Here is a 12,777-nt window from a genome sequence, read left to right as displayed (position 1 = left end):
TGTTAGTAATTTTCCTTCAAATAGGAAGGTCCTCATCCATGATGCTGGTTCCCTAAGCAGGGTGTACAGACTGTTTAAGCATAAACATGACTTTGAACATAGCATACCAGCTAATTAAAACTGAGGCTTGTTATTTTTTTGGTTATGAACAGATTATGGTGTGTTTTTACTATAGTTGACCTCCTGTTGGACAGTCATTGAGCACCACTGACAATATCTGGGTATGGATCTGTGTGTCATGGGCTAAGGTGGAGGGAATGAACTCCAAAATGTCAAAAATAGAGAGGGAACTGCTTTCTGTGAAGTTTGTGAAAGGCAAGAGCTCATGGGAATGTCTTATTCTAACGACTGACTGACTATATACTATTACATATGGAAAATAGCTTCAGCAAACACCCTGCTTCACAGGAAGACTGTACAGCAATATACTGTAGCACTGGAGGCAACCAGCTCTCAGGCATCACAGTCCTCCAGGTGGTGTTTGCCAAGCATCCAGATGATCCAGTGTTAGAGAGTCTACTATGTTTGCTGCTACTGAGTCCCAAGAACAAACCTCTGTGTGTCTTTTGACATTTTCATTTGTAATTGTGAACTTCCTGAGCTCTCTGTATGATTCCTAGAAATATTCTTCACCCAGAACCCATGTGTGTGGTGGCTGTTTCCAGTAGCTGGACTAGTATTTGGGGTACCGATGAAGCTGGTGAGAAATTGTTAGGTTAAAAAAAAATCGTTGGATAATGGGATGTCAAGATTGGAAGAGACTGAAGTGGTCATCTGGTCCAAGCCCTTCATCCTAGAGAAGCCTGTAGTGACACAGAACTCACTGACAGCCACACTGTCAGTGTCAGAGCCAGGTTCAGAACAGTCTTGATCTCACCCAGACTACCAGGCCAGTGCTTGTTCTGCTTTTAATTATCAAAATTAATATTGTATTTTAAGAAAATAGCCAAAGCATGTAGGAATGTACTTTTCGAGCTTCTGTTCTTATGAAGTATCAACAGGCATCAGCCACATGCACACACTTACACTTCTGTCTTTCTCCTGTGACTTCAGTGATATGGCTCTTGTGGGGTTGAGAGTGTGGTAACCCCTGAGAACTTGGGAGTAGAGCCGCTCTCTGAAATTTAAATCACAGGGACCATTTGCTAAGTTAGACCAGCGGTGTCCCAAGCTGCAACAGCAAATAAAAGGCCCGGGGGCCAGTGTGGCCAGACTAACCTAACCAAAGGTAGTTAGTGTTTGAAGCAAGAGTCTGAGGGCAGTGACTGGGCAGCAATGGAGACAGAAAGGAGAGGGAGTAAGCAGGGCAGATTTGGGCTGTACCCATCAGTGATGCCATTATATGGAAGAGAGTCTTGGCTTGGGGAATGGAGCCCCATTGGCAAGGCCGTTCCTATGGTGGACATGTGGGCTTCACGTACTTATCACTCACCCCCACAAGGCCTGGAAGGCTCACCTGCGCAAGATACACTGCTAGACACTGGAGAGAATGGCAAGCAAGGCAGATGGAGCCCCTGCCCCTGCCCTACTGAAGGATAGTAAATGACACAGTAGTGTATATAAAATATTTAGTTAAAATTATAATAGGTACTGGAGTGAAAACACAGGACATAAGGAGAGTGTACAAGGAAGGTGGGGGTGGGATACATGTCTGGATGTACAGATCATTTCCCAACATGGGGACAGTGCTTGTACTGGGCCCCAGGGCTGATGATAAGCACACTGCCAAGGGCCAGCCCAGGCCTCAAGCAGAGGCTCAGGTATTCTTGGTGGAGGAAACTTCTCAGGTGCTTCTCTTAGTTCAGTCCCATGCTTTTGGCCAACCTTCCTGGTGATCTGTTGGTTCTGCACATAAAGATACTTGCCAGTAGAAACTGTAAGAACCACCATTCTGATTCGTACAACTCTTATCAAGCTTGGTTAATGGAAGTTCTGATGCCCAAGGGCAAAATCTCTTTGGGCATATTAGCAAAGTAAGTCAGAGGTTTGAATTTACAAGGCCACAATTCAGAGTTTGAACTAAGTCATGAAGGCACCCAGGTACGCAGAAGCCGCCACTGAAAACCCTGTGTATGTGAAGGCGGTTTCTGTGTGCCCTCTCCCTCATGGTGCCGCGGTGGCCTCCAAGGCATCTAGTCCAAAGCAAACCCTGGTGAGACTCAGCCCCTGTGAAAATACAGATTTCACTTGATGCCAGTTGTCAGGTATCCAGACTAAAACTCAGCGTGAGAGGGAAGAGGATTTCCCTCTGACTCACTCTTCACAGATTCTCTTTTCGCTGGCCACCAGCCTTGGGTTAATTCTGAACACACCTAAGCAGCCCTTTTCTGTGGGAGTCCTGGCGGCTGCAGAATTCTGTTTCCAGGTGCCTTTTCAGCTGGAGAGTGGCTTTGGGGTTGTACTGCAGCTCATCTTCAATAGCAGGGGAAAGGAAAGGGTGTCATTTACTGTGTTTGCTCCCCACACACACCCCAGAAAGCCGACAAGTTCAACTGAGTCCTTAGGGTCTGCACACGTGTGACTACACAGCCTTGCCCGGCGGGGCTGCCCTCCACAGCTTAGAGCCCACCCTGTGCTGCCAGAAATGAGGTCCTGGGACTCCTCTTATTGCTGTGGACGATTCTTGTTTGAAATTTGTTGATATTTTGTGAGTTTACACTCATGTTCTTGATTACGATATTAAAGTAGAGCACTGTGTTTGCATGAAGAGAATGTACTAGAATGGTGATTTTGTGAGACTCTGGTTTCTACTTCACAGTTTCATGAAAACAGTAAAAAACAAACAAATAGCAACAACAAGAAACTATGATATACCATTTTTCATCTGTATAATTAGTAAAAATTTAAACAGCCTTTTTGCTCAATGATAGTAAAGGGTACAGGGAACGAGCAGGCTTACTCCCTAAGGATATGAATTGGTTTAATCTTTCTAAAAACAGTTTTCCAATAGTGTCAAAAACTCTTTAAAAATATTCACTCCTCTTGATCCCAAAATTCTCCATTTGAGAAATGGAGCAAACATGTATACTTAAGAGCATTAACCATAATAAACCTATATATTATAGAATAAATGGAAAACTAACTTAATTTCCAATCAAATGTCAAATTATTTTATATCATTGCCATTAAAATTATTTACAGATAATTTTTAAGCATAGTTGAATGTTTATGACAAAATATTAAGTGAAAAAGTAAGACTGTAGAATTATTTTATGTAGGGCCAGGGATATAACTCAGTGGCACAAGCACCTGCCTGGCAAGCACAAGGTCCTGAGTTTGATTCCTGGTACAAAAAAGAAGAATTATTTTATGTAGTATAAATTTAATTTTGACATATATATAAAATATGTAATGCAAAATAAAAAATTCTTGGAAAGAGGCAACAGTGCTTGTGGTAATTAGGAGTGGGTGGTGGAAATATAATTGCTTGCTTTATTGTTTGCAGTACAGGGGATTCACAAGGCCTTCACACGGAGTTCCAGGCCTAATCCTTTTCAAATTTTTTTTATTTTGAGACAGGGTCTTGCTAAGTCACTAAGTTGCTCAGAATAGGCTCAGACCTGAGATCCTCCTGCTTCAGCTTCCCAGAGAGTTAGGATTACAAGTGCGTCCTACCACACCTAACTTGGAGGCCTCACACTCCTTGATTTTTATCACATTATTACAAAACTACAGTAATCAAAACAGTATTATAATGGCAAATGAGCTAATGGCATAGAACAGAGATTACAGAAATAAACCCTTACATTCCAGGTCAGAGGAACTTGGACAAGGGTGTCAAAGCTATGCAGTGGGGAAAGGGTATCTCTTCAACAAGTATTGTTAGGAAAACTGTATTGTCAGCATACAAGAGAATAAACTCGGATTCTTACCTTATACCAAAGTTAACTCAAAATGCAATAAAGACCTAAAGAGATTATAAAGCACCTAAAATAAAATGTAAGAGAAAAGCTTCACTGACATTGAATCTGGTACTAATTTCTTGGAGGTGATACCATAACACTGGCAACAAATGAAAAAAATATATAAAGAATACATAAATATTTCAAACTTAAAGTAGCAAAGGGAAAGACAGAAAAAGGAAGCCTCCAGAATGGGAGAAAATACTTGCAAGCCTTATTATATACAAGAAGTGTTCATATCTAGAATATATAAAAAGTTCCTACAATGTAGTAACAACAAAAAACACAATCCAATCAAAAAATGGGCAAAGGCCTTGAGTAGCCGTTTCTTAACAAGCACGTGAAAAGAGGCTCAAGACCATCCTGATAAGCAGGGAAATGTAAATCAAAGCCACAATGAGAATACCACCTTACCCCTTAAAATGGCCGCTCTCAGAAAGATAAAAGCAGAAAATAACAGTTGTTGGTGAGGATGAGCACAAATTAGAACTCATGTGCTTTATTGGAATGTAAAATAAGGGGTGGTGTAGCTCAGTGGTAGAGTGCTTGCTTAGCATGTACAGCGGTACCTCAGTTTATGAACTCAGTTCTCTCCACGATTCTGGTTACAAACCAAACTGGACAAGAACCGAGTTGAATTTCCCCATAAGGTCAACATTGAACCTACTCATTGAATTTGATTTGGTTCTCCTCCAACTCTGTTTACAACCAGAATCACGTAAAGAATCAAGTTCGTGAACCAAGATTCCATTGACAATCAATCAATCAATCATCAAACTCAAGTTCACTTATACTGGAATGTAAAACAGTGCAACTGCTATGGAAAAAAGTATGGAGATTCCTCAAAATATTAAAAATAAAGTTAACATATGATCCAGCAATCGCAAATCTGGGTATAGATCCAGGAAAATTGAAAACAGGATCCCAAAAAGTATGTACACACTCGTGTTCATTGCAACACCATTCAAAACAGCAAAGAGGTGGAAGTAATCTAAAAGTCCATTTATGGATGAATAGATAAAATGTGGCATATGCATACAATGAAATATGATTCAGCTTTAAAAAAAGAAGAGGAAATCCAGTCACCTGCTACAACAGGAGAGAACCCAGAGGATATTAGAACAAATGAAACAAGCCAGACACCAAAAACACAAATCCACTCCTGAGAAACAGAAGGTAAAATAGTGTCATTAGGGCTGGGTAGAGGGGGAAGGAGTTGTTCTAAGAGGATAGGATTTCAGTTTTATAAGATGCAGTTCTGGAGTTCCATTGCATAACAGGATACATATAGTTAATATTAGTATACCGTATGCAGAAAACTGACAAAGATATTAAATCTCATGAGTTTTTACCACAATCAAAAGGTATTAAAATGCATTTTTTTTTTTTTTTTTTTTTTTTTTTTTTTTTTTGTTTTTTTTTTGGTACTGGGAACCGAACTCACGACCTTGCGCTTGCCAGGCAGGCGCTTTGCCGTTGAGCTAAATCCCCAGCCCTAAAATGCATTTTTAATCCATCCACTTCTGCCACCTCTCCCTCCATTGCAGCAAGCACAGTGCAGCTTGCTATACCTCTATTCTGTTTTTTTGTTTTTTGTTTTTTGTTTTTCTGGTACCTGGAATCAAACTCACAACCTTGCGCTTGCCAGGCAGGTGCTGTGCCGCTGAGCTAAATCCCCAGCCCCTGTACCTCTATTCTGAATGCCTTGCGACCTCCTCTCTGACTTCCCTGCTCCCCCGCATCCCCTGAGACTGTTACTCCCTCTTACCCTCTTATCCAGAGTGGTCTTTCAAATGTGTATTTGGGATTCTGTTTCTTCCCTCTGTCAACTGTAACAAAGCCCCCCAACACATTTAAATCCTGCCAAGACATCTGATAATCCTGAACTCCAGCTCGCACTCCACATGCTGACTGTCCACCCCTGGGGTCAGCCTCTGCCTGCCCTGCAGCAGCCTGGCATCTTCCTGTGGCCCTGTCCTCACTTCCCCTCCTAGTGTACACCAGAGACAAGTACTGCCTTGGATATCTGCATAGTATGCCGCTTCCCTCTGTAAAATCTGCGCACTGCCCTGAGTATGGCTGTTTCTTTCATCCTTCAAGTTCCTGCTGAAATGGTACATCCTGAGAAAGGTCTTCCAGTAGCACCACTGTTGCTTTTGTTCAACTCTGTGCCCAACCTCCAGGGCAGCCCTGGACGATGGTGTTTCTTAGTGTTTGAACCGTTGACTGACTCTCTGCATGAACGGAATGCTGCCCCTTTCTGCCCTGACTGTCTTTCATCTTTTCCTATAGATAATCTGCCTTTTAGAGCTTTGTTCAAATCTCTTACTGCTTCCCTCAGAATCTATCCCAACCTTTGTTAGTCTAAATTGGATTCTTACTGCCCTCTATGGTGCCTAATACTGGCACATTTTCTTCTTTGAGCCATAATTACGTAGTTTGAGTGCCTTCCCAAGCAGATGGCAACACCCTGGAGAGCAGGTGCTGGGTCCTCCTCCTCCTTAAATTGTCACTCGGCAGCACCTGACCCACCTGGTGAGACATCAGTAATTTGAAATTTAGTCACCAGAAGATGCGCTGTGAGCACACGCTGTTCGTGCTGGGCTGGGTTTCTGATTCTTTCTCTGGAGCTTGTAAAATACACTGTGCCCCTAGAAATTGAGTCCCTGTGCCTTGGGGGATACCTTCATTCAATTTCCTGCAGCCCAGCCGCAGTGTCCTTGTTATTCTGCAGGCAGGTTTGCTCTCCTTAATGGCGTCTTACTGCTGAAAGGAAGTAAAATGCTGCAAAGGAGTCTCTGAAAATGGATTTAAAAAGAAAAGAGTTGCTTTTATTAAGTGTTTAATAAGAACCTCCAGTCCCTTCCTCCCAGATCAAAAGAGGCAGGAGTGGAAACCACTGTATAGAACATGAGCTTCCCATGAGAGAGATGGTATGAATTTCAAAACAGATCTTCAGTTTTTATCTCTGATATTTAGCCAGAGTCTTGCAGCATGGAAGCTGCTCCCGGGGTACCTGGGACAGTGCAGTGGCGCTTTGGGGACCCTAAGACTGGTTAAAACTCTGGCAGGGCTGTTTTCAGTAGGAGGCAGGCCTGAAAGAAGCACTCCCAAGAGGCTTTAAATAAATTGCAATTATAGACTTCCTCTTCATGGGGTAATATTCCTTTATTATTAAGAAATATTAAGTCGTGATAGACTGTAGCTGTTATTTTTTTTCTCTCTTGGTGCTTCTCTATATTTCTAAATTTTCTCTAGTAAAAGTTATTTTTCTAATTGAATGTGTTGTCTTACTTCAAAGCACTGTTTATTATATATTGCCCTCTTCTATAAATGTTGATATCTCTGGTTGTTGGTTTTACACTGGTAACAAATGGCAAATATTAACAAGTCTGCTAATACCAAACATCAGAGGTGACATGAATCCTCAAACCTATTGTATATATGGCTGGTGGGAGAGCCAGTTGTCATGACCGTATCAGAAGAAGGTTGGCACTATTTTATATAAAGGTGAAGAACCACATATCCTTTATACCTTTGGTGTGATAGCCAAGGGAGGCCCTTGTTCATGAACAAGAATGACCAGAGCTGCGCTGTAAACAACAGCAAAGTCCTGAAAATGGCCTATGTGCTATCAGTGAGCGGCATGAATAAGTAAGAAGTGCTGGTGTCGTCCCTTGTGGAATATTAGGCATCTTTCAAAAATGAACCCAAGATATTACTAAATCTTAGAAACGTAATAGTAAAAAAATGAAGTTCCTCCAAATTACCACAGAACATTCTTTTAATAAAAACAAAAGTAAAAATATACTTTAGGAATTCAGATAGATGCAATTAAATCTATATAGAAACGACAGCCAGGAGTGATGGTTCTGTGATTAGGGATGACCCTCACCTCAGGCGTCTGGGCAAGGGTGGCCTCAGTAACTAATACAGTCATTCAAGTATGTTAAAATGCTGGTCTTTGAGTGGTGATTTGTGGGTGCTTATTACATTGTTAAGAGCCAAACATTAGCAGTGATATGAATCCTCAATAGCTCAGCGGTACAGTACCTGCCCGGGAAGCATGAGGTCGTACATTTAATACCCGGTACCAAAACAAAAAAATTGTTAAAATTGCAAAATAAATGAATGAGAGCAAGTCATGAATAGAGGAAGTATGCTGTGAACCAAAGATTAAGATTAATACAATCCCTAAAAGAACCTCCCGCATAAAAGAGGTTTTTAAAAAAGCAAAGAATTTTTTAAGCAAATGAATTGAAAAAGCAAGATTGCAGTGAGGACATATTTAACCTATTGATGTGAATGGGCAGTTGACAGACTGATTCAAATTACTTCTGTTCTTTAAAGCAAGTACCCAGCCCCTGATTACCACGTCAGTGTTACGTCAGTAGCTCTTTCAGATTGAAAGTTTAAAGCTATCTTTACAGAGATACTTTCTAATTCTAGCTTTTTGTTCATCGAGACTGGCCACCTCATTAATCCATGCTAATAAGGCTTTACTTTATAAGATCAATACAAATCCTTTCCAGAACTCTGTGGAGGGAATGTGTATATAATATTTATAGGCATTTATATTGTCTGATAAAAACAAAGAATTTCTAGTTTCATTCTGAATTGGGGTAGTAGCACTCTGAAGATACTTTATGAGCACAGAGTCTGTGCCAGAGCTGATGCTGAGCCTGGAGATACACACATAATCCTAGCTGCCATTCTTGGCCTTACAGAAGGAGTTCGGAGTGTACAGCATGTAACAAAAACAGGAATTACTCATTTATCACAAGAGGGGTGCTGTGACGAAGGTCTGAACAAAGCAGCCCAAGCCTCCCTTGGCTAAGTGGAGGCAAAAGAATGGTTTGAGGGGCTTTGGGAGGTGACACTGATGCTGGTCCCTGGGGGTGAGGGTAGAACGGGTGTTTGAGGCAGAAGTTCTTCACCAAGCAAGGACATTGAGGAAGGCAGGCCCAAAGCCTTCCAGGTGTTGAGTGATGTGTTCCAGGGAAGCCAATCTGTCCCTTGCTGTAGAAATCATAACTTTCTGCGTCTCAGTCCTTCCGCTGCTGCTGGCTCTCAGCCTCCCCTCTTTTTGGCAAGTTCCAAAGTCAGATCCCTGTTCAGATGGGGTGGGGCTGCCTGGTGGAAGCTCCGTGTGACTTGCGATGGCCTTCCACTTGTGAGGTGCTAGTTTCCAAAAGACAGGCACAGCCTCATCTGTGAGGCACCTCACTCAGGCTCAGCCCTGTCATTCTGAGTGAAAGAAAGCTAATGCCCCGGGAGGGACTAGAGCACACGGACAGGGTGCTGAGAATGAATGGGACATGTTTGACTCTGGCCTTGTACCTCTTATTCTTGAATCTGGATTCCTTTCAAAAGGCTGAGAATGGGATGAGTTCAGATTTGGTAAGCTTCTTAGTGTAAACCAGCTGCTTAGCGAGGATCAGTGTAGCTGATCTTGTGTGACTTCTGAGACAGCTCTAGTTGGGTCCTCTTTTGTGTTTATCCTGACCTTACTGTAAAGAACTCTTGAAATCATTAGATAAGAATTTTTCTGTTGTGCTGGGCATGGTGGTACACACCTGTAATCCCAGCACTCAGGAGGCTGAGGCAGGAGGATCACTGTGAGTTCAAGGCCAGCCCGGGCTTCATAAGCAAGTTCAAGGCCAGATTGTGCAACATACCAAGACCCTATCCCCCCACCCTGAAAAATGTTTTCCTGTTACACATTGGAGGGGTGATCTGGAGAATGATAGAATCAGCTAAAGACAAACTGACAGCACTGACACAAGGAAAGCTGTCACAAGCCTGCCACTGGGCAAGCATGAGGGCTTGGGGATGACACCCCTGTTCCTGTGCTGTGGGACAGGAGCCAGGTTTGCAGAGTCCTTGAAGCTATGGCGGAGAGAGGCACTGTTGACCATCAGGCATGTCCCGTTTCATCTCTTGTCCCAGACCGTTTGTTCATGGTCCCAAAGCTTGGAGTAGGATGTCTGCCGGACAAGGACCAGAAAGGGAAAGGGTAAGATGGTGAATCAATCCAGGCATTGTCTTTCTTGGTTCCATACCAACTATTGCTGTCTGTTGTCACAACCAATTGTACAAAAACTGTTTGAACTCAGCAAATCTCAATATCCCTGACTTCCAATGTCTTGCCCTTTACCCCAGTAAAATTCCCTGGCCTTTCCTTTTTCATTGATTCTGTACAGTTGTATTCAACATCAATATTTAAGATGTGAATTTGTAACTCTTCACTTATCTTGCTTTGAGAAAATAACCCCAAATTCCTCTTTGAAGTGGCTGAAATAGGCGTTGTTTCTCATCCTGCTTCTACTTTTATGATTTCAACCCTGTGGTCAGGAGGCTTTGAGGGTGCACCTTTGACCAGTAAGACCCAAAGTTCATACTGAGGTAATCAAGGGTTCCTCTGATAATGCCACGTGACACCCAGGACCCCATGTAGCACCCAGGACCCCGGGGCTTAGAGCCCCTGTCATGATGTCTTGTCCTGGGTCTGCAGGTCTCCTGGCACAGTTCTTCTCTTAGCTTCACATTGGGTTTGGGTCAGCTGTGGCCAGTGAGGACTGAGGGAAATTCTTCTTATGGCAGAAGTCAGGATGGCAAGAGACCGAGCAAAACAAAGAGGCACATTCCAAGCCTTTGCTCACCTCCCATCCCATAGGCTGAAGCATCAGGCTCAGCATCAGTGGGGCAGTGATACGCTCCTCCCACGAGGATGGATGGGACTGAAGGATGCTAAAGCCTCTGCCTCGTGCCACTGCAGCAGGGGCCCAGGGAGAGGGGAGCCCTGGAGAGGGGCTGACATGGTTAAAGATGTGCCTTTGCTCCTTCAGCACCCATCTGCACATCTCTCAGTTGCTAGGTTTACCGCCCCTGAATTCAGGCATTTCCCTTCAAACTCAGCATCTCCCAAACCAGACCTTTCCTGAGGCAGCTCCTTAGTCAGGCAGGCCTTTATTTGCAATTATTTTGCCCAGTGATTTCAAAATCTTCGCCTTCCCCACCCAAGTCCCTTAGTTTTGAATCATGTGTCCCTAAATCTTCTTTGTCTTTATTGCTGTCTGTTTAATCAGTTACTAGCTTCTGCCTGATCTTACCCATCCTCTCTTAAAATCACCCCATTTCTCTAACTGGAATCTGCCTCTTCCCAGACTGGCCTTCATGCCTCCTGCCTCCTGCTGCAGTGCTTCTGGCTCGGAGCTGCCGGAGGCCTTTACCAAGTGCTCACTTTATCCATCTGCCTGCACACATCAGGCACAGAGAATGGAGGTGACCAGCCAGGAGTGCCTGGCAGTGAAGTTGGCCACCAGGCCCCATTGCTCCATAGTAAATGTCCCACTCTTGCCCCTGGCACCAGCCATCTGTGCCAATGAGTCCCAGCTTCCCTTGCACCTTGGTGTCTTGAGTATTTTGGTGGGTTTGCATTTGCTGTTTTCTTTCTTCTTCTTGCAAGTGTGGGATCCTCTGTGTTCCATACCCCAGGGCATGGCCTTTTCTAGACATCTTCTGCATATAATGAAGGCAGGAATTGTTATTCAGGTGGGTAGGAGCCAAAATTGGAGACAGGACTCACTGAAGTGAAAGATGACTGGAGCGGGGTCAACCCACCCATGCTTCTCCCCTTTTTCTACTCCCTACCATGATTAGAAAGGCTGGGTGCATAGACATAGAACTCTGATGGATTTGTTGCTAACTAGAATTTTGATAATACAGATGGGCAGTCTCCCGTAATGATGGCCCTGAAGGCAGAGGGAAGCTGCCAGTGATCAGGCCTTCTCTCTGCACTGCAGGTTCCTGGTGGTACCTAGGGTAGAAGAGGCCATGGGGAATGCCAGTTGAATGAATGGACGAGTAAGAGAACAAACTGCTGGGGTCTGTGGGGAAGAGACCACATCTGAACACACCGACAGCACAGCACCATTAATGTCATCAGTGTGACAAGGCCTGACACAAATGATCACATGGCATTCATACTTATGTCTTATCTTTTTCTAGCCTTTTCCTACCCACTTCTCACAAGAAGTACCATGAAAACACTTTATCCTGGACACTCAGAGAGGTGGACTTACCCAGGGAAGACAGTAACGATAAACCTGGAACTAATATCTACATTATTCCAAGGCTGGCATATGAACTCTTGTGATTCCCAGTAACACATTAGGTTAAGACTTGTTGAGGCATCAAAAGTAATGAAATGTTCTTTCCTGGCGCTTGATAGACTTATGCTAATACAGCGAGGAGTCTCTGCTAATAAGCAAGGAGAGACAGAGTTGATTTAAGAATCTGTCCCTTCAGAAGATGTGCTGGCTGATGGAGGCCAAGTTATCTTCGCAAATGTCTTCTTAATTCCCATGTTCACTCTCTCTTAATTAGAGACATCGTGAGATGACATTTCTTTTTCTGGGGGCACTAATGAAAGTCTCCTGCATTCAGGAAGATCTGCATGCCCTTTGCACCTTGAGTGGGGCCCCAGTTTTCCTGCACTCATTCTCCCAGGCCTGCGTACCAGCAGGAGCTTCAGCTTCCTTTCTGTGTCTTTGTCTCCTGTCTCACGCTGGCCTAAGCAACAGTGATGCTCCCCACTAAGAGTGAAAGTCAGGTTGACATGTCCACGAAGGGATCTGACCAGGGCCTGACTTGCGGATCACTCTGCAGGCTAATCTATATATTCATAAATATATATTATGGATAATTTAGACTGATGAGGTTGAAACTGCAGGTGTCACATACTGATCCTCACCTCAGGGTGAGCAGCAGCCTTTCTTGATGAAGATTAAATGGAAAGACAGAGTGATACACAGCACTGATTTCCTTCCTTCCACTATCTAGCTCAAGCCATCTCTGTCTTACACACTTACTT

The 12,777-nt window shown here is 43.5% G+C and overlaps 1 protein-coding gene across 1 annotated transcript in view; it reads left to right on the top strand.

Annotated features, from left to right (window-relative positions):
• Ttc28 (tetratricopeptide repeat domain 28) overlaps positions 1 to 12,777 on the top strand; it is a 641,970-nt gene that overhangs the window by 554,141 nt on the left and 75,052 nt on the right. The window lies entirely within an intron of this gene.

Source organism: Chinchilla lanigera, unplaced genomic scaffold, assembly GCF_000276665.1.
Source record: "Chinchilla lanigera isolate Chin_1 unplaced genomic scaffold, ChiLan1.0 scaffold00054, whole genome shotgun sequence".
Classification (NCBI taxonomy): domain Eukaryota; kingdom Metazoa; phylum Chordata; class Mammalia; order Rodentia; family Chinchillidae; genus Chinchilla; species Chinchilla lanigera.
This window is presented reverse-complemented; position numbering and strand designations above follow the sequence as displayed.